Source organism: Gossypium hirsutum, chromosome A03, assembly GCF_007990345.1.
Source record: "Gossypium hirsutum isolate 1008001.06 chromosome A03, Gossypium_hirsutum_v2.1, whole genome shotgun sequence".
Classification (NCBI taxonomy): domain Eukaryota; kingdom Viridiplantae; phylum Streptophyta; class Magnoliopsida; order Malvales; family Malvaceae; genus Gossypium; species Gossypium hirsutum.
Window position 1 is genome coordinate 106,243,848 of NC_053426.1, and position 23,046 is coordinate 106,266,893.

Sequence of the window (23,046 nt, forward strand, 5' to 3'; positions counted from 1 at the left end):
AAATGGAAGGTTTTCAAAGTAAACCAATATTCTGTGTTTGGAGACTCGAGAAAGTCATACTCTAACATACGGGGCTTTGATTTTTCTCGTTGGATATAAATAACCAAAAATCCTTTTAAAATTGAAACACGTGAATTTCAAAAATAAAAAAGGGGGCAAACTTATTCTCCATGATTCGTAGTGTCATGTCCTAACTCACGGGACATGACTTTTTGTTGCCTCGAGATAAGAAGGTCTTCAATATATTTCGACTTATTCAAGCAAATTTTTAGGTAAAAATAACATAATACAAAGAGGGATCGTAATTTAAATTCTTTTCGAGTTTTCAACTTTCGAAATTAAGACATTAATTAATCACCTAGGTACCAATTTTGGGCGTCACGAAGGTGCTAATCCTTCCTCGTACGTAACCAACTCCCGAACCCGCTTTTCTGAATATTGTAGACCAAAATCATCGTTTTAATAAATCGAACTTCTTATTAAAATGATCAAATTACGAGGTGATCCAATCACACCTTATATAAAAATGATGGGTGACGACTCCCAAGTTCGTTTTCGTTTTTCAAAAGCAAAGTCGACCCTTTTTACAAAAAAATGGTTTCGACAACTTGGCGACTCCACTAGGGACCAAAATAAGAGAGTCAAGCCATAAGTTATTAACTTTTGTCTTTGTTGAAAATTAAAAATTTGGTTTAAATATATGACCCCTTCATTTCATTCATCTTTGTTACAATTTTCATCATTTTGTTCATATTTGCTTTATTTGAGTCTTTTGATATATTCTCGCATATTGCATTACATGACCATACGATTATATCCTTTTAAGTGGGAATGAGAAACTATTCCTTCGTGAGGTCCTCACCTCCGTGTAGGATAGTGGATCGCTTTTGGGATACATCCGTACCTATGTCTTCGTGAGATTTTTCATCTCCATGTAGCCATAGGGAAATGTATTCCCTTAAACTGAACTCAGTCTGTATGAGCCTATAATGGGTGAGGATCGAGGAATCTACCAGTTTAGGTACCCTTACCGTAGAACCAAACCGCATATAATGAGCCTTAGAAAACCTACCCTAGGTAGAGCCATACTAAACCCTAGTGGTCACCCGAATAAGTCTCTATTGTTGCTTGTTTTTGCTTTGTACTAACCTATTTCATTTTGTTTTGGTTATGATTGCATTTCATTTTTCATCATCAAAAAGAGGTGTTGATTCATGTTGATTACTAAATAGAGAGCTTGCCATGGAAAACAAATCTCTTGATAAAGTGGAAGATAGTGCGGCTGTTCCAATACGGTTAGAGAAAACGCAACTAGAGAAATGTGATAGTCTAACAGAGAGGTACGTATTAGAATTGTGGGACTTCACTCGTATTGACGTGACCCAGTATAATCTCCAAGAATTAAAAGAGATATGAGTCCAATGGAATGATGAAATCAAGCAGCTATTTTACTGTAATTATGGTGAGTTGCCCTATCTATTCGACATCAAAGTAGACAAATATTTGTTTCGAGCTCTGGCTCAATTTTGGAATCCAGCCTGCAGTTGCTTCACTTTTAGAAAAGTGGATTTGGTACCTATGGTGGAAGAGTATAGCACTTTATTTTGATTCCCGAGGATTCAAGCTAACAAGGCTTACTTTAGAGCCTCCAATATCCTGATTTTCCTAAAGGAACTAATAAGCATCACGGATACGAGTGAGCATTGGGTCGTGGCTCGGATCAAGCAAAAAGGAGAAAATGAATATATCCTTGAGAAGGTTTGAGAGACCTAATTTTGGCGCATCCGGACGCAAAGAAAAGGTCGATATCTTTGCCTTAAGTATTACGAGTTAGTAATCTTCCGTAAAACACTAGGGCACGTAAATGAGGTAGTTTTAGGCTTGTTTGACCGGCTTGTTAAAAGGGTCACACCCGTCCCGTCAATCTTGGTTGGAACTTTCAGATCTTTGAATGCATGCCGGAGAATATGTGAAGGTAGGTTCATCGGGTGTGTGCAACTTCTATTAGCATGGTTTCTTAGCTACTTTAGAAGGTAGAGAATGTTTCTTATCGAGTATTCTCTGAGAACTACTCTCTATTGAAAGAATTACTCGCTCAAATACAAAAGGTGGCCAATCATTTGTAAATTCTAGCAGTTCAGGCTGACATGTTATGTTTGAAGTGAATCAGATTCGGATCGAGGTTAGGAGTTAGCTTGGCTTCTTAGGTAGATTAAGGCTTTGAGTATTAGGCAAAGCCATATACGTAATTCATTTTATGAAAAGAAATTTGTTTCTATATTAGTTTTCTATCAGATGAATCAGAGTCAAGCCTTTTTGTCATTACTTTGTCATCTGATTACATTGCTCATATTCATTACTTTTTTTAAAAAAGACCTAATTAATTAAAAAATTAAATTTTTGAAGATGTTAAGACACGCAAAATGTTGGAATCTGAATTTAACGCGTATCCGAAGAAGAACGGGAAGAAACTTATCAACTTTCTTACATACCTAGAGTGTTTTGAACAATAGATGTGGAGAGATCTCTCTATTTTTGAGCTATTTGGAATAATTTCAAACACACTTTGCTCTAAGCTAAGTATAAGATCTTTGTGAATAAGCTTATGTTCAAATTTTTATTTCAATAAAATGCATTTTGTTTCATTCGAGCAAATATTTTTTATTATTTCCATTTCATTCATTAATCATACTATACAGATAAATATTCTTAGATTCTTTTGTTCTTTGGATATTCTTTCGTGCCTACAAATGGTCTCCAGTATCAACGATATGACACACTGCTACTGACCTAGAACTCCTTTTGAGCGAGAATGGCTTAAGGGATCTGTCAAGACTTGAAGAGAGAGATGTAATTTCTCCTAATTTGTTAAGGATCGTAGAATAGATTAAAAATAGATCTTACTTTACAAAAGTCAGTTGAATGTGACCTAGAGTGAAGATCGGAGCGTATCACATAGAACAATACAGAGCATTGAGTTATTGAATTCAAATATTTTTGCATGATGTATCAAGCATACTGAGCTCCTAAGATGTGTGGGCTCTATGAGATAAGAACTTTTGGAAGAGTCCATAAGGTGCTGAGGAACCAATGCTAATGTTTACACTGCCAAGCAATCATGGAATTTAGGTATTGTTGGTTCCATTGAAAAGGGATTGCCTCAGTTTTCAAAAATGTTATGAGTGCCAAATTTATGGAGATAAGATTCATGTGCCTCCTTCATCTCTTCATGTTATGACTTCTCTATAGACTTTCTCTATGTGGGGCATAGACGTCAGTGGGCCAATCTCGCCAAAAGCTTCTAGCGGGCACCGATTTATTTTTGTAGTCGTCGATTACTTCACTAAATGGATGGAAGCTACTTCATATGCCAATGTCATAAAGTCGACAGTCAGTAGGTTTTAAAAAAAAAGAAGTCATATGTCGGTATGGAATGCCAAAAACGATCCTATATGATAATGTACTAAATTTAAGCTTACAGTCTATTCAAGATCAAACACCATATTGCCCCAAGATAAACGGTACAGTGGAGGCAACAAAAAAAAGTAACAAAAAAAACCAAAAAAAAAAAAGAGATTGTGAGGAAAATGATTGAGACTCATAAAGATTAGCCTGAAAAATTACTATCTATGCTTATCGATTGACTGTCAGGACCTCCACTGGGGCAACGCTGTAACCTGAAATAGGAAAAACTTCGGCAATGACTTGAAATTCCAATTCTTAATCAAGAATATTTCACCTAAAAAGGAAAAGAGCCAATGTGAAAACTCGCAAAAGTGCTTTAAAACATTTATAAAAAAAAAGGAGAGGCCAAGGCAAAAACTCGCAAAGAGCGCCGTGACCAATGAGTTTGAGTGAAAACCCGACAAAGGGCAATTTAAATTTTGATCGAAGATGGGCATGTGGTAGTCTTCTCCTCTCAGAATTAATAACGAGGAGGAACTTACATCTGGGGCATCAACAAAGTTCTCTAGATCTCCTAGACACATCTCAAGCTCAAAATGGTCCTTAAGAAGTTTATGCAGAGAAGCTCATGCTGTGGTATTTGGGGCACCTATTTTCATCTTACTCATTTTGAATTTCAGCAAAGTTTGCATTCTTTGATTAATTTATTCATTTTGAGCTATGCTCTCAATCAATTTCTTTCTTATTGTATTTGCTATCTTTGATTAACTTATTCGTCTCGGGCTTTGTTCTCAATAAAATTCCATCTTGTCTATCATAATAGTCTTTTCAAGCATTTTTCATGGAAACAATGATTATTGGACTGGTAATATCCAAACAAAAGGAGTTCAGCATATTACCCTGAAAGCTTCTAAACAATACAAGAACCTGACATAGAATCATTAGTCAGAATTGATCAAATTTAAGAGTTGGAAACATTTGAGAAAGAATAGTCTACATTGTGACTATTTCTTTGGATTTCTGTCAAGATACCAATTGAACGTGAAGGCATGATAACACATCAGTGATAGAACCTTGATGAACAACAAGCAATGACAACTAAGCGTTAAAAAGGGATCATTTTGCATTCATACAAATATCTTTCATACACGTCTAGTTAGGAACATTGATTCATTTGATAATGACATCCTAGTCACTAGGCATAAATAAGCCCATAAAATTGATTCTACAGGTCATGTTTCCCAAGAACAGTGTAACAGACCAATGAAACAAATCAAAAATCCTGTACCCCTGAAGTTGAAGTGGGACAGATTGAGGTCATCATGGCGAATCTTATCTCTCTGAAATTGTAGTGGAGCAGATTGAAGCCACTAATCTTATCTCCCTGATGTGCAGTGGAGCAGATTGAAGATAGCGAATCTTATCTCTCTGAAGTTGCAATAGAGCAGATTAAAGCTATAAACTTATACCTCTGAAGTTTCAATAGGTCAGATCAAATCTACCATGTTGAATCTTATCTCCCTGAAGTTGCTATTGAGCAGATTGAAGCCACCAGCCTTATCTTCTGAAGTTGCAGCGGAGCAGACTGAAGACATCGAATCTTATTTCCCTGAAGTTCTAGTGGAATAGATTGAAGCTACAAATCATGGAGAATCTTATCTCCCTAAAGTTGCAGTGGAGCAGATTGAAGCCACCAGCCTATCTCCCAGAAGTTACAGCAGAGTAGACTGAAGACAGCGAATCTTATTTCCCTGAAGTTGTAGTGGAACAGATTGAAGGTACAAATTATAACGAAACTTATCTTCTTGAAGTTACGGTAGAGCAGATTGAAGCCACCAGCCTTATCTCCCTGAAGCTACAGCGGAGTAGACTAAAGACTGCGAATCTTATTTCCCTGATATTGTAATGGAACAGATTAAAGCTACAAATTATGACGAATCTTATCTTCCTAAAGTTTCAGTGGAGTAGATTGAAGCCATCAGCCTTATCTCCCTAAAGTGCAGCGAAACAGACTGAAGACAGCGAATCTTATTTCCCTAACATTGCAGTGGAACAGGATAAAGCTACAAATTATAGCGAATCTTATCATCCTAAAGTTACAGTGAAGCAGATTAAAGCCACCAGTCTTATCTCCCTGAAGTTGCAGCGAAGTAGATTGAAACTACAAGTCTTATTTCTCTAAAGTTGTGGTGGAGGGGATCAAAGCAATAAGATGAGGTAGACTGGTGATCGCGTTATTTCGTGATAGGTTTTAAATATTTATAATTAATCGTTCTTGAAACTAACTATTATCGCGATGTAGGCAAGTGTACCTATCGAACAGTAGTATAGTCTTAGCAAGACCGAATGTCGAACCCAAAGGAACTAAAAGTACTAGTAATGACTGTCTCTTTATTATCTAGCCTAAGAATAATGGGGTTTTGTTTCAATTAACTAATTATCTAAACTAAGAACTCACAGAGAAAAGAATTGGGGAATTTCTTTTAGGAAAATCAATTGACTTAAGACAATACCTAAGGACAAATCCACCTAGACTTTACTTGTTATTCTGGCTCCGAATCGGACGATTTATTCATTCAACTTGTTCCGTAGAGATCCCTAAGTTATGTTATTATCCCTATTCAATCCTAATAACGTCTAATCCCTAGATTGAATAACCAAGAATTTTCTCTAATTAACACTCTACGGTTGCATTAACTCGATCTATGGATCCTCTTATTAGGTTTCACCCTAATCCGGAAAAATCTTGTCACCCTATGTCTAGGCACGCAATCAACTCCGCTTAATTATGATAAATGTACTCTTAGCCAGGGTCTATTCCTCCTCTGAATAAGAGCTTATCTTGAATCAGTATCTTGGGATATCAAAACAAGAATTAAGAACACATAATTAAGAACAAGTTAAATATTTATCATACGATTCAGAAAATAATAACAAGATTCATCTTAGGTTTCATTCCCCTTAGGTATTTAGGGGTTTTAGTTCATAACTAAATAAGAAAACATCTCAGAAAAATAAAGAATACAAAACATAAAGAAAACCCAAAACTCCTGAAGGGGAATTGAGGAGAGATCTTCAGTTTTGATGATGAATTCGGCTTCTGAGATGAATCAATCGGTTTCCTTGGAGTAATTCCTTACTCCCTATTTTGTGTATCCCTTTTTCTCCTCTTTCTAGGGTGTATTTATAGGCTTTGGAATGCCTATGAGCCCTCAAAAGTGGCTTTTTTCAAATTGGACTTAACTTGGGCTCGACAGGGACATGCTCGTGTGACACGCCCGTGTGCGATTACTTCAGGCCGTGTTCGAGCCTGTTAGAATGGCACGGGCGTGTGCTATACCCATGTGAGTCGTGCTTCGATTCTGCCAGATTGACACAGCCATGTGGTCTGCCCGTGTGAAGAAGTCTAAGCGGTGTTAAGTTCGTACTTTGGCCCATTTTCTCTATTTTTGGCCCGTTTCTCGTTCCTTTCGCTCTCCTAAATTTAAAACATGAAATTAAAGCATTAGGAGGCATCGAATTCACCAATTCTAATGGAAAATCATCCATAAAATGCGTTAAACACGGGGTAAAAGTATGTATAAATTACGGTTTATCAAATACCTCCACACTTAAGCATTTGCTTGTCCTCAAGCAAAATCCTCAACTCATAATCAAAATAAATTCTTCTCAACTTATAATTCTTATCGATAATATCTCAAAATAATCCATAGGTAATCATACATTGAAAATTCAACTAAAAGAATATAAAAGTTTCAAACATTCCAAGTTGAGTATTTAATCATCCAAACATACGTGTCTCTCCGCATCTAAATAATTACCTTTGATTCAGAATATCACAGAGTTTCACATCCTCACTAAAGATTCACTCAAATCACTCGTGGTGTTTAAAGACAATAAATGAAGCACTCAATAGTCAAAAATAAAAAGTCATTACCATAGGCTTGCATGAAAATCAAATCTCCACCACTATAATTTAAGATGATACATCAATCAAAAGGTCTTTAGAGGGTTGTAGTGAGGCTTGGTTGGGGGTGTGGTCACAAGCTGAAAGAAAGGGTTAGAATCGAGATTGAATTGAAAAATTGCCTAACTAGAAAAAGAATTAGTCTTCATTTGCATACAACAGAGGTTCTCGCAGAATATGAAATTACAGATATGTATACATAGTTTTTTTTTTAAGAAAAAGTTAAATAATATAGACTAACTATTAAGAACAAAACATAGCTAAGCAATCCATTCAACTCAAATCTTGACAAAAATAGGGATTCATTTAGGGGATTTCAACAATAATGGGTTAAAGGTTAATATTAAAGGTAAAACAAGAAATGGCTTGTTAGGCTCAATGGGGTTTACTAGGGTTAATCATGAAGGTAGGTTTTTCATGGCATGTGTGGGTTAATCCTAAGTGCCTTAATCATTTTGACATATCAAATCAAATGGTGTGGTCTCGACATGCATAATCAAGCAAATTTTAGAATAACAGTTCAATACTGACGCACTCAAAGAATAATAAAAGTGAGCATGAAAGGATTAATAAATGCTCAAATGGCTCAAAAATCTCACAAAAATTATGGCTTTTTGATGTTTAGACTCGTGAATTCCAATTCAAAGTAATACATAGACTTGGAGAAACAACCTATAATTTTAAATTCTTAAAAATCAACTTAGCATGCTTGATTCTCTAATGTCTTAAAGTTTAAACAATCAATGCATAAATGCCTATGTTTTAATTCAAGATATATCAATCAAATCATAAATCAATTAAAATTTATCCTAAATATGATATGAGAGCTTTTCAAGAAAATAAGTTAATTATTCAAGGATTTTTCTGATAATGAAATAAATACCCCACACACGTAAGATATACATTGCCCTCAATGTACAAGGATATATATTAGAATATAAAAATGAGATAGGAGAGAAGTGAAACTTCCTATATGAAATCCTCGAACTGAAGTTCTGGAGAGGAATCGGTTCGAGAGTGGAGGAGGATACTCCGGCGGTCGTAGAGGTTCATTAGGTCATAAGTCCTACGACAAAAGAATATTATATCTAATGATAGCTATGGTCGTGGTCGATCAGGACATGGTATTTGTGGAGAACCTTTCCCGGTGGAGTTTTAGTTCCTATGTGACGATGAGCTTAAGAGCTCTATATAACTGTGATAAAATCAGGAACTTTTTAGGGGATATTAGGAAGAATAATTACTCAAAAACAAATAACCGAATTTAATAATTAAAATACAATTTCTAAAGTCTAATAAAAATAAAAAGTAGTTCCAATAAAAATTAAAAACATAAAATAAGAAATAAATATTTCTAAACATCTTCATCGCTGGATGGTTCGTGAGGTGGGACTGGCAATGAGATATGGATGTGCTGACAAATCTGCTGTAGAGTAACATCAATGTTGTCAAATTGTTGAAAACACAGCTGCTCGAATCAGGTGAGGCACTCAGAGATATCAGCATATAAAGTCGCCGTATGAACTAGACGAGAGGGTAGTAGTGGCTGAGTCGGTGGGTCCTCGTGCTGGGGGGACATCATCAAGAACGTCCTCGTAGGCCTTTTCTTCGGTAGATTGGGTGAAACGGTACTGTGGAGGGTAGATTCCTCGACGCCTCCCGATCATCCTCATGCTAAGCATGCTTGAGATGCCTTGTGGAGACATCTGGCCGATGAGGGTGAGGGATGATTCTTAGGTCACGGTGTTGAGAAGCCCGAAGTGTCGCACTAGCCGAGTCACGTAGGGGCTAATGGAGATGACACCCTTCCGATGCCGCTCCGTCTGGTGCTAAACTGCAAGGGTGATAAAATAGGAAAGGTCGATGACATGTCCTTGCAACATGTACCATAAGAAGTAAACGTCATGGGTGTTGACGACGCCAGTGCTCTCTCGCCTCCCTGTAATCGTGTAAGCTAAAATAGCGTGTAAGTATCTCAAGGATGGTGGGAGAACTGATGCCTTGGAGTGACTAGGATAGTAGGAGGCCATGCTAGGGGCCAACGTGTGCCAGCATTTTGAGGGAGAGAAATGTATGTGGCGACTGAGAGCATGTAGAGCATGTAGTTCATTCTCCTTCTTGAACTCCTCCGTATATAAGCCTTGTGCAGCACCAAACTCTGGAACGCTTAGCTGGGGGATTAACCCACCTAAGAAAAACTGGACCATGCCGGGATCATCGTACCTTGTCATTACGGTCTGAAGATGGAACGCTGAGCAGAATTCAATTGTAAGCTCAAGGTATGTCGGCTCGATAATCCCGAAGAACAGCTCCCAAGGGTCAGTGGTTAGGAGAGCCCGAACCGTGTCAGCCATTTAAACTTGTTCTATGGCAGCCCAATCGATGCAGCGGCCCGCAATTAAGGGTCGGGCCCAAAATATTTGAAAAAGCTTTCTTGGGGCCCTCAGGGGAACTGCAGGAGAGGGTGACGAATTTTCGCGGTTGGACCCACAGAAGATGACGCTTCCTTCCTCTTCTTCGAGGCTGGTACGGCAATTTTCTTTCCTCTTGAAGACAACATTGTGTACCTACAAGTGGAAACATCAATTCGTCTTTTTGATGAGTGGACAATTTATAATATATAAAAAGAATGCGACTAAATTCGAAAAGGAAAATGCATAAATATATTCAGCCACAATTACTAAATTAAAACAATAAGTTTAATGACCCATTTTGATGTAGTATGAGCATAGTGATATAAGTAAAAATGGCAAGGAATGGAATACAAAATACTATATGAATGAAAAGAGATGTCAACACAATATGCATGATTATTTCAACTATCCTAGCCATGAATATTTACTTCTAACTAATTACATGAAGTGTAGGAATCATGTAATGAGGAAGATTTTAAACATAAGAAAGATGATAACTTGTTTGATAAATGAAATTTATGTGATTATCAATATGGAAATAACACGAAAAACGTAGATTAATATGATAAATAGCATTATAAATCAGTGAAATAAAAGAAAAAGGAGTAAACAAACGTTAAGGGAAGAGAGTGGACATCGAGAATGGAGTTGTAAGCGGCGCACAGGCGTGGTAAGGGGGCCGTGTGGAGTTGCAGTTGCTAGGATTAGGGTTTTTGAATGGGGAAGAAAGTGAATAGAGCAGGGTATTTATAGATTTTGAGGCACACGGCCATGACACATGCCCGTGTTCCCCAATTTCATCCCATGTGATTTGCGAAATTCAAATTTGGGCGCGTTTGACATTTAGTACACGCCCGTGTTCCTCGAGCGTGTGAGTTCACACGGCCATGTCGTCTGGCCGTGTCTAGCTTCGTTCGCTTATCTCACGCCCGTGTTAATTTGGCAGGTTCGACCATGGGTGTTAGACACGGGTGTGTCGCACGCCCGTGCTGTTTTATCAAGTTCGCTTATGGTTCTTCCACACGCCCGTGTTGGGGAAATCTTTTGCCCTATTTTCGCACGGCCTTAAGCACGCCCGTGTACTTGGCCGTGTCTCTGTGAAAACACTTGTATTCAAGATTTCTATTGGTAAGTTAGGAGTTAAATACCAAAATTTAAAGAAATTAATATTGTTAGTGCTCGGGTTACCTCTCGAGAAGCGCTTATTTAGAGTCTAAGCTCGACTTACCTCTCCAGTGAATGGTCATGGTGGTTTGATGAGTTTATACTCATCATTCCTGCTATTAATCTCATCAAAATAGGGTTTTAATCGGGTGTTGTTTACCTTAAAAGTGCCGAACTTGGGATGACTCACCTCCACTATACCGAATGGAAAAATACTGAGTACCGTAAGAGGGATTTTCTCATTCGGTGTGGTAGTGACAATATGGGGATCCGCGGCATCTCATAAGACCTTATCACCAACCTTAAGTTTATGAGAAGAGGTATGGGGCTCGTTTTGGTGTAGTTTTATTTTGTCGGGTGTTCTTGGTTTGTGTGTTCGCCATTCATCAAGTTCCTCGATTTGTAGTCTTCGATCTTCATGAATAGGTCCTCTACTATTGCTTGAGAACGACTCGTGTGCTTCCTTCAGACTCATTTTCTGCAAAGTAGGTTGTACCATATTGTTAGTTTTAGTAGGATGGTTTAAATAATTACCTTCAATCCCTGATGTGTTGCCAAAATTTCGAGCTTGAAGGGTGATTGTTTCGTCTCCCACCCGGAGTGTGAGTTCACCTGTGCCAACATCAATTATGGTTTTAGCAGTTGCTAAAAAGGGCCTTCCTAGGATTACGGGAGTGTTGCTATCCTCTTCTATGTCTAGAACAATAAAGTCAACGGGAAATATAAATTTATCGATTTTAACTAGCACATCTACAATAATACCTCTAGGGAATCTTATAGTTTTATCTGCTAATTGAATGCTCATCCTAGTCTATTTGGGTTTCCCAAGACCTAGTTGCTTAAACATTTTGTAAGGCATGACGTTGATACTAGCCCCTAGATCAGCCAATGCATAATTAACGTCTAAACTACCAATTAAGCAATGAATCGTAAAACTCCCTGGATCTTTTAGTTTGTTGGGTAGTTTATTTTGGAGAATGGCCGAGCAAACTGCGTTCAGCTCCACATGCAACGCCTCGTCCAACTTTCACTTATTTGCTGAAAGCTCCTTTAAAATTTTTATTGCATTTGGCATCTGCAATAGAGCTTCAATAAATGGTAAGTTAATGTGTAATTTTTTTAAGAGTTTAAGGAATTTACCAAATTGTTCATCTAAGCGATCTTTCCTTGTCGCGTTGGGGTATGGCACACGAGGTTTATATTCGACAGTCATTGGTTTGTTTTTATTATAATCTACCTCACCTTGACATTTGCTTACCAAAGTTTCATGCCTCAGTTCTGGTTCAGGCTCAACGACTCTTTCATCATCTTGAATATTAATCGCGTTGAGTTGTTCCCTTGGGTTAGGTTCGGTATTACTTGGCAAACTACCTTGTGGTCGTTCAGAGATTAGTTTGGAAAGCTGGCCTATCTGACTCTCGAACCCTTAGATCGACGCTTGTTGATTCTTACGTGCTGTCTCGGTGTTCTGAAAATGGGTTTCTGACACTGATATGAACTTTGAGAGCATCTCTTCAAGATTTGGCTTCTTTTCCTGTTGGTAGGGTGGTTGTTGGTAGCCTGGAGGATGTTGTGGTCTTTGATTTCCTTGACCGCCCCACGAGAAATTGGGGTGGTTCCTCCAACCTACATTATAAGTGTTACTATATGGACTGTTTTGAGGTCGAGGATTATTACCCATGTAGTTTAATTGCTCGTTATCCATTTGTGGCCATAAGGTTGGTATTCCGAATGGTTTGTTCCACTACTACTTGCTTCACACTGCATTACTGGGTGAACCTGTGAAGAATTAAGAAAATCGTCAATCTTTTTATTTAAGAGTTCTACCTAATTAGAGAGCATAGTGACCGAATCGACGTTATAAACGCCGGTTGTTTTCATTGGCTTTGTTCTCATGACTTGCCACTGGTAGTTATTCAGTGATATCTCCTCTATAAACTCATAGGCATCTTCCGGTATTTTATTATTGATGGTTCCGCCCGCCGCTGCGTCAACCATTTACCGAGTCGAAGGATTCAGACCATTGTGAAATGTTTGTACTTGGAGCCAAAGCGGTAACCCATGGTGAAGGCACCTTCTCAGAAGGTCATTGTATCTCTCTCATACATCGTAGAGTGTTTCTAAATCCATCTGCATAAAAGAAGAGATATCATTACGTAATTTAGCCATTTTAGTCGGCGAAAAATATTTTAGTAAAAATTTTTCGGTCATTTGTTCCCAAGTAGTAATTGACCATCGTGGTAACGAGTTCAACCACTGTTTAGCTTTGTTCCTAAATGAAAAGGGAAACAACCGAAGACGAATGGCATCATCAAAAACGCCATTGATTTTAAATGTATCGCATAGTTCTAAAAAGTTGGCTAAATGAGTGTTGGGATCCTCATCCTGCAAACTATCAAACTGAACAAATTGCTGTATTATTTGAATAGTGTTAGGTTTTAATTCAAAAGTATTTGCAGCTACAGCAGGTCTAACTATGCTCGATTCAGTTCTTGTTAAAGAGGGTTTAGCATAATCATACATAGTGCGTGGAGCAGGATTTTGATTAACCGCAATTGCAGGAGGTAGCTGATTGCCTTGGTTTTCAGCCATCTCTTCGGTTGGGGGTTGAGTATCGTCTTCTTGCTCGATCTCCGTGTATCTTAAGCTTCGCCTTATTTCTCTTTGGTTTCTACGTATTGTACGATCGATTTCTTCGTCAAAAAGTAATGGTCCCGGCGGGTTTCTTCTAGTCATAAACTATGAAAACCTACCAAGAGAATGAAAAACTAAGTTAATAAATAATAATTAAATTAAATTAAATTGCAAGAAAAATAAATGGCTAAAGTAATAAAAATTAAGCGTTCCTAATATCTTAGTTCTCCGGCAACGGCGCCAAAAACTTGATCGCGTTATTTCGTGATAGGTTTTAAATATTTATAATTAATCATTCTTGAAACTAACTATTATTGCGATGTAGGCAAGTGTACCTATCAAACAGTAGTATAGTTTTAGCAAGACCGGATTGTCGAACCCAAAGGAACTAAAAGTACTAGTAATGACTGTCTTTTTATTATCTAGCCTAAGAATAATGGGGTTTTGTTTTAATTAACTAATTATCTAAACTAAGAACTCACAAAGAAAAGAATTGGGGAATTGATTTTGGGAAAAATCGATTGACTTAAGACAATACCTAAGGACAAATCCACCTAGACTTTACTTGTTATTCTGGCTTCGAATCGGCCGATTTATTCATTCAACTTGTTCTGTAGAGATCTCTAAGTTATGTTATTATCCCTATTCAAGACTAATAACGTCTAATCCCTAGATTGAATAACCGAGACTTTTCTTTAATTAACACTCTAGGATTGTATTAACTCGATCTATGGATCCCCTTATTAGATTTCACCCTAATCCGGAAAAATCTTGTCACCCTATGTCTAGGCGTGCAATCAACTCCGCTTAATTATGATAAATGTACTTTTAGCCAGGGTCTACTCCTCCTCTGAATAAGAGCTTATCTTGAATCAGTATCCTGGGATATCAAAACAAGAATTAAGAACACATAATTAAGAACAAGTTAAATATTTGTCATACGATTCAGCAAATAATAACAAGATTCGTCTTAGGTTTCATTCCCCTTAGGTATTTAGGAGATTTAGTTCATAACTAAATAAGAAAACATCTCAAAAAAATAAAGAATACAAAATATAAAGAAAACCCAAAACTCCTGAAGGGGAATTGAGGAGAGATCTTCAGTCTTGATGATGAATCCGGCTTCTGAGATGAATCAATCGGCTTCCTTGGAGTAATTCCTTACTCCCTATTTTGTGTGTCCCCTTTTCTCCTCTTCTAGGGTGTATTTATAGGCTTTGGAATGCCTATGAGCCCTCAAAAGTGGCCTTTTTCGAATTGGACTTAACTTGGGCTTGGCAGGGACATGCCCGTGTGACACGCCCGTGTGCGATTACTTTAGGCCGTGTTTGAGCCTGTTAGAATGGCACAGGCGTGTGCTATACCCGTGTGAGTTGTGCTTCGATTCTGCCAGATTAACACGGCCGTATGGTCTACCCGTGTGAGGAAGTCCAGGCCGTGTTAAGTTCGTACTTTGGCCCATTTTCTCTGTTTTTGGCTCGTTTCTCGTTTCTTTCGCTCTCCTATGCTCTCCTAAGTATACAACATGAAATTAAAGCATTAGGAGCATTGAATTCACCAATTCTAATGGAAAATCATCCATAAAATGCGTTAAACTTGGGGTAAAAATATGTATAAATTACGGTTTATGAACTGGAACGAAGCTACTTGAAGAAGAGAAGCACCAAAGAAGTCGAGACTTGGTGAGACCAGGAAAAATTAGTCTTTCTTAAACGTCTTTACTCTGTTCTCGTTACACTACAATGAGCAAAGAGGGGCAGCTGTGAAACCCAAATTTTTCTCGGGCCCAAACTAAACCAAAAAAAAACAACAAATTGAATAAAATATAAAATAAAAGAGTCCAAGTCCAAATTATTACAAACCCAAAATAAAAACCCTGAGCCCAAATCAGTAGGCCCACAACCTAATCTAAGTCAGAAACCCTAGGGTTTCCAACTCTCATGTGCGCCGCTGCCCTAGCTGCCGCTCCTAGCCTCTGCGACCACCTGCTCCATCACTCTCACCTGCAAAGAAAAACAAACACGCAACAGCAAGGATAAAAAAAACAGTAGCAAAAAAGAGAAAAAGGAACAATAAAAAATAATATGTATTTCGGCTATAAAAGCCAATAGTCACTTTGTAATTAAAAAAATAGAATACAAAAAAGAAAAGTTGAATACAAAAATTACAGACTCAAAAAGGTGATCTTTTTAGGTTTTTTAATCTTCTATTTTTTATGTACATAAAATATAAGAGAGAAAATAAAAGGTTACCTGGGGCGTTTAATCTCCCTCCGTCATCGGAGGCCCTTTTTTCGGTACCAAAAACCAAAGACCTACTAAGGTTCAGTGTAACGGTTTCGAGGGATATTAGAAGTTTTTTAATTTTTTTTTATTTTTTGAAACAAGGGGGTCAAAAGGGGGTCGAAAATGAAGTTTTGGGTTTTCCGGCCACCGTGCGCGATGGCGTCGTCACCAGTGATTGGCGACCGCCACGGTGGCCGATGGTTGGAGCCTAGGCCAGACCAGAGAGCGAGAGAGAGTGAGTGAGAGAGCTTCTGAATATTTTTTTTAAATGAACGCATAATAATTTTTTCGTCAGAAAATTAACTTTTATAGCTTAGGTAAAATGACTTCGTTTCACTTAGGGTACTTTAGCGCCAAAATGGCGCCGTTTTGAATGACCTGATCTGACCCGACCAAAGATCCACTAGGATCCGCGTGTTTTTGGACAAAGGGGTTATTTGCGCCCTTAGTCCTTCCGCTTTTTTATTAGTTTTAAATCCAATCTTTTTGTTTTTTTAATTTCTGCCCGATGATTTTGATGTTGTTTCAATTTGATCCCTTAGGAACGACATGTTTAAGGGACAAAGGGGAAACTTCCTAGTGGGTCCCTATCTTTTTTTTTTTACATTTGATTTTAGTCCTTTACCCTACTTCATTGTTTAAATTCTTTATTTTTTATTTATGATTTGTACTTTAAATTTTTTTAGATCTCGATTTAGTCCCTTATCTTCAACCTTTTTATATTTTATTTTCCTCCTTAATTATTTATTTATTCATATACTTACTCATTTATTTACTTATTGCCCTTTTATTTTTGTATTGTTTCTTTTTCTGTTTATTATTATTATTATTATTATTATTATTATTATTATTATTATTATTATTATTATTATCTATTCAAGCATTTTATTACAAATTGCTCCCTTAATTTTATTTACATTGTAATTTAGTCATTTATCTTTAATATTTTATAAATTATTTTCGTCAATCATTTTGCAATTTATAATTTGTTTTTTATTTAAATTTAAATTTAAATTATTTATTTATTTTCAACTTTTCATTATTTTTTTGTGTTATTTAATTAGTCATTTATATATTTATTATTGCGGCTTCGACTTCTCATGCTTTTTATTTCGCTATTATTTACTTATTATTTATGCATTTATTATCGTTTTATTTTAAAGTTTATATTATTCATATTTATACATTTCTTATTCATTGTTTGTACATATTTCATTCATTATCTATTTATATTTTTACATGTTATTTACATTTATCATCATTACTTAGTATCTTTCACTTCTTTTTTTACTTATTTTAAATTTATTCATTCATTTTATCTTTATTGTGATACGATTACTAATATTAACCATAATTATATTATTATAGTGTTTCTTAGTTATTTATAGTATTCCTATATTAAACTTTAGGTTTTAAAACTATTTATTTGTACATTAAGTTTGAATAAACTAAATGCATATAGTTTAAATACTATGTTCAATGTTATTTAAAAAAGGGAAGGTTTTCAAAGTAAGGCAATATTCTGTGTTTAGAGACTAGGCAATATTTTGTGTTTAGAGACTCGAGAAAGTCGTACCCTAACTTACGAGGGTTTGATTTTTTTCTTTGAATCTAAATAACCAAATATCCTTTTAAAATTGAAACACGTGAAATTTCAAAAATAAAAAAAGGGGCAAATTTATTCTCAATGATTCTAGTGTCATGTCCTAACTCACGGGACGTGACATTTAGTTGCCTCGAGATAAGAAGGTCTTCAATACATTTTTCGACTTATTCAAGTAAACTTTTAGGTAAAAATAACATAATACAAAGAGGGATCGTATTTTAAATTCTTTTCAAGTTTTCAACTTTTGATATTAAGACATTAATTAATCAACTAGGTACCAATTTTGGGCGTCACGAGGGTGTTAATCCTTCCTCGTACGTAACTAACTCCCGAACCCGTTTTTCTGAATATCGTAGACCAAAATCATTGTTTTAATAAATCAAACTTCTTATTAAAATGATCAAATTGCGAGGTGATCCAATCACACCTCATATAAAAATGATTGGTGGTGACTCTCATGTTCGCTTTTCATTTTCAAAATCAAAGTCGACCCCTTTTACAAAAAAATGGTTCGACAGCGATGATTTGGAAATTGTATTATTTTTTGAACTAGAGCTGATTCCAACTAAACTAGAAAATCAAGGTTAAGACAGTAAAAGTCCGGATGAAGGTGCCGAAGAAGATTCACTATTATGCATAATGTGGACCTATCAGCGAAAGATGGGTTGGAGTTTCCAAAACTACCATACAAAAGACTGGGCCATGCGTGTTCTTCATTGGATTCGAGTGATTTAAATGTGAAGGAGTTTTCCTTTAAATATGGTTTTTTCGCTACAGCGAAGCGATACAATATCAAGAATGGCGGAAGCTTCCACGTTATTAAATCTCAATCTGAGAAGTTCGACGCAAAATGCGTAATGTGAGACAACATATGTGCATGGAAAATCATGGCTTCTGTTAAAAAGAAAACAAGGTTGTGGACCATAAAAAATATACCGCTCTGCATACGTGTGTTGTTGCAAGTATTGCATCAAGACTGTCTTATATTTAGGGTGTTGACTTTTTAATTTTTATATGGCCATATGACGACAAACCTAGCGGAATACATTAATTTCGCATTGAAGGGAGCGCATTATTTGTCGATAACCTCAGTTGTTAAAAAAACATATTTTCGTTTGATTGAACTTTTTCCAAAATGAGCAGAAAAATATGTTAGACAAATGAAAGGCGACCACATTTGGAAAGATGAAATAAATCATTCATATCCTTGGGTAGAATGTGTGCCACATCATGGTAGTCAATTTGATGATAAAACATATTTTCATTGTGTGCCCTATATACAAAAAATATTCGTATCCTCGGTCAGAATGTGTACCACATTAAGGTGGTCAATGGTTGTAAGGTGAATTTCTTCTTAGTTCAAGCTATATACCGATCTCCTTGTCTTGATCGTTATGCCTTCGTTCGGGTACAAGTTGAACAATGATCCCGGAGGTGTTTGCAACACCACTGGCATAGGGGTATAATTATATCGTGTCCCATACACCAATGGTAGAACGACCGGACTTCCGGTCAGTGCCCCAAACATAGGCGGCCTATACATCGTCATCGGATCCATCATTTTCTGAAACGTTAATGGCATCGGTGTGTAATATTCCAGGGACAGAGGTCCAAAAATAAAATTTGGCATCGATGTAGAAACAGAAAAATATGGTACAACATGTGGTGCTTGTGTAAAAATGATAGGGTTATTATAAGCACCAGAATAAGTCGAGTTATACTAACCAAGGGGTGGTGCGACCATCAGTGTTGGTTCTTATGTAGGTGTAGACAATAGACCTACCTCAGCAGCTGCTCCAGACTTTGGATGCCTAAGTGCCCATTATGGCCTCCTTATATGCGAGTGTCTATCCCTCGCCTCTTTCGCTAGCAGCTATATCTTGTCATGGACCCTGAACCATGTCATGTACTCTGGATTATAGGCTAACTCCGAAGTGATAATGGCCTCGTAAGTAGGTTAAAACTCGTATTGATTGTTCCAGATGTTGATATATTACAGGTGGAGTGTTGACCAATGCTCATTCGTTCTCACCCGCAAGTCAATATGATGCAGATCTTCAATGTCTTGGGGTGCCGGCGGAATCGATTGTGTAAACCCTAACTGCCGCAACACTTTATCTAACTCATGCATCTCCACCGTAGCATACACTACCAATGGCACCTTCACGTGCCAGATGTTAGTATTCACCAAGAATTCAAACGATATGCATTCTTGAATTGTCGGATTAGAGCATTCAAACTATATTAAAATAAAATAAAAAGTTTTAGTTATATATATTATTAATTTTTAAATCAACTACTTTAATATTATATAATTCAAATTTAAAAAATACATATTTCCGCTTCCAATCTTTTGTCTAAAAAAAGTCGTATATCTCGAAATTTATCTGATAGTCCCACATAACTAGGCCCATAGTTCCACCTATTGAAATAATATGTTAACACAATAATTTAAATTTTAAATAATTTTATTATGGTAAATATATTGTTTAATGAATTTTACCTTATTACGAGTGAGAAAGTATAAAGGTAGTCAGCTTAAGGACATAAAAATGGCAGTCGGTACCACACTCATAATTGCTATAGTAGCATGCAACCATCGATTTTATTTTTTTATGATTTCATCACCCAACACATCTTTCGGAATAACGTCGCCAAGAAAACGACCCCCAAATGAGTTCACCTACTTCTCTAAAATCAATGATTTTTAGCAGCCACCTTAACTAGACAAGATGTTGTGACTAATCGAGCATTGGGAGACCCCCGATGATCATAAGGATATACGTCCGAGCATGTCGTTCTTTTTGAACTTCACTCGAATTCGCATCAAGCCTACCAAAATTTCTTCTTAACCAATTCATATCTATTCGGGCTCCATAAATTGTTTTTGGAGCCCTCCCTAAAAGTTACTCGCATAAATCTCTCCAATCAGCTCAACAACTAACCCAGTCACTACCGGCCCATCCATTGGTAACCTGAGCTATAACTGTACGTCTTCGAGAGCAATATTACACTCATTGTATGGAAGATGGAATGTGTGCGTCTCGGATCTCCATGTTTCCACCAACACGCTTACAAGTGTGGGGTCCAATTTACACCCTTACCCATAAGGGTCATGTGCAAAAATCTCACATCTCTCAAGTAGGGTTTGATTAAGGGTGATGTAGGAGCAGGTAAATTACGAATATACATCTCCAAAATCCAATCTTTCGGCTATATAAAAAAAATACAAAATATTAAATTCAAATATAAAAATAAAATATTTAAATTAAATTAGATTAATTATGCTAAAAAATTATTATCATTTGCAATTAATCGACCAAAATGTGCTTGTCATCCAAACGGATTAGAAATTTTGCCATTGCTAATTTTGAAAAATACGAAATAAATTGTAATAGAAAAATTTTAAGAAAATCGTAATACAATTTTAATTAAAAAAAAGAGATATAGTTGAGAGCGAAATAAAATTTGAGTGAGAAATTAAAAGGGAATTAAGAAAATTTTGAGAGAGATTTGAGAATGTGAGAGAGATAGTTGACATTGAATTGAAAAATAAAATGAAATGGGGGGTTTATATAGAAAAAGAATTATAGTTGTTAGGAGGGGTAGGTTGGTTTCAATGGCTAATTAAATAGCTGTCGGAGAAAATAGCTATGTGGCAGAAAGCGCATCCAGCCGGAAGCGTTTTTTCTATCAATACGAATTTTTCTGTAAATCAACAAAAGACACTTCCAACTCTAATGAAAAGTGTTTTCGTTATTTCGATTTAATCTCATAATTTCATAAAAAAATCAACATTATCCAATAATTATTTTAAAAAGTCAGAATTTTTAAAAAGTCAGAATTTTTATGTAATTCACTCGGAAAGTCAATCAAGAAGATACACCAAGATTCCTAAATTCACACATGGCTGCCTTGTTTTTCCACCCTCAGTGGGTTTTATGTTCATATTTGACTATAGTTAAAACGGCCAAAAAATTGAAATTGAAATTAAATAAAAAATTTAGGAAACTTAAAATATCATTTTATTACATTATAATTTTATTAATTTTTTTTATTATTTTAGAGGTCAAAACTCTTGTTTGCTCTTTTGGATGATGTTTTTGAATTAAAATTAAAATCTAGAAAAAAAAATTCTAAACAAATAACTTAAAAAGAAAAAAAATCATGAGTAGAATTAGGTTAGATTTAAAAAATTTAAGCCTCGATCTAACATTAATCGGGTCAGTTCTTGACCCAATAACATATCTACTTATAAAACAAGTGTATGTTATTTATAGTAAAAATATAATGAGGACTCATGTATTAATAGTTAAATTGTATTTTACTTTCTTTACTAAAAAAATAGATAAATTAGTCTTTATAAATTAGATTAAAGAGCAAACTGATTTTTTTGTTAAAAATTTCATCAATTTTTGTTGTTAAAAATTGGTCCCTATATGTCAGCATTAGATATACATGGTATGTCACATGTAACTATCTGATTGTTCTATCCACAATTCTAATTTTTAACAATACAAAAAGATAAAAGAAAATTAACGTAACAGACCAATTTGCTCTTTAGTCTAATGAACCAATTTGTCCATTTTCTGAGTAGATAATAAAATATAATCTGACTCTTAATACAATCACCCGATAATTTTACCTCTATTACACGTGAGACCCACATTGACTTAAAAGAGCCAAAAGGCCTATGTGTGATGCAAGTGATGTTGCATTCTCAAGTTCTTTGTTTTTTTTCCTTCCTCTAGTCATTTATAACACTTGGTTAGTGGTTGGGACCTTTTGAGATCAATTCTGATCTGCTGTAATGTGTGTGGATAATGTATGTGGATAAGGTGTTGAAATTGGGGGTTTCCATTTTTCTCTTCTCATTTCAATTGTCCAACTGGGAAACCACTTCATTGCTCTCACCAACACACCCATTTGCATCTTTAACCTGTCTTCTTCATCTATGTTTCAACCAACAATTTTATGTTCACATTCATCTCTCTATTTTTAAATCCTTGAGCTGGGTTCATTTAAGTTTGAATGTAAACCAAATTTAAAAGTTAATATTATTAGTTAGTATATCATATTCTCATAATAAATTATCTTTAAGGGATCACTTAAACAATCTCATAAATGAACCATAAATCAACTTGATTAATCAATTTGAATCATATCCACAATTATTAGTTTGGTTTGATAAAACCAAAAAAAAAAATCTAATCAGAACTGTAAGTCAAATACTGTAATCATTTCTAGATAAACATATGTTGTATTGTTGTTTATTTAGTGATGGGATTAAAGTAATGTTAGATATTAGTTTAGGGTTGTGTGAGGATTAGTATCAAATTCCTAATGGAACCGCCACTACCATATATTTATAAGGCATAGATCAGAATGCACAAGTGTTGGGGGCTTTTTCGTGGCAATCAAATGGAGGTGACGGTACATCACCACTGCTTATTTATAAATATTACAAAAATGAAAATTTATTCCACAAAACACCAAGGCTACCTACTTAACAACCCAACTATGTTGCAATTTTGCTTAATATGCATCATTATGAACTTGAATGGACCATAT

The 23,046-nt window shown here is 35.9% G+C and overlaps 1 pseudogene; it reads right to left on the reverse strand.

Moving 5' to 3' along the window:
* Positions 1-9,726, reverse strand: part of LOC121218378 (uncharacterized) — a 13,700-nt pseudogene extending 3,974 nt beyond the window's left edge.
* Positions 9,727-23,046: the final 13,320 nt, after the last annotated feature.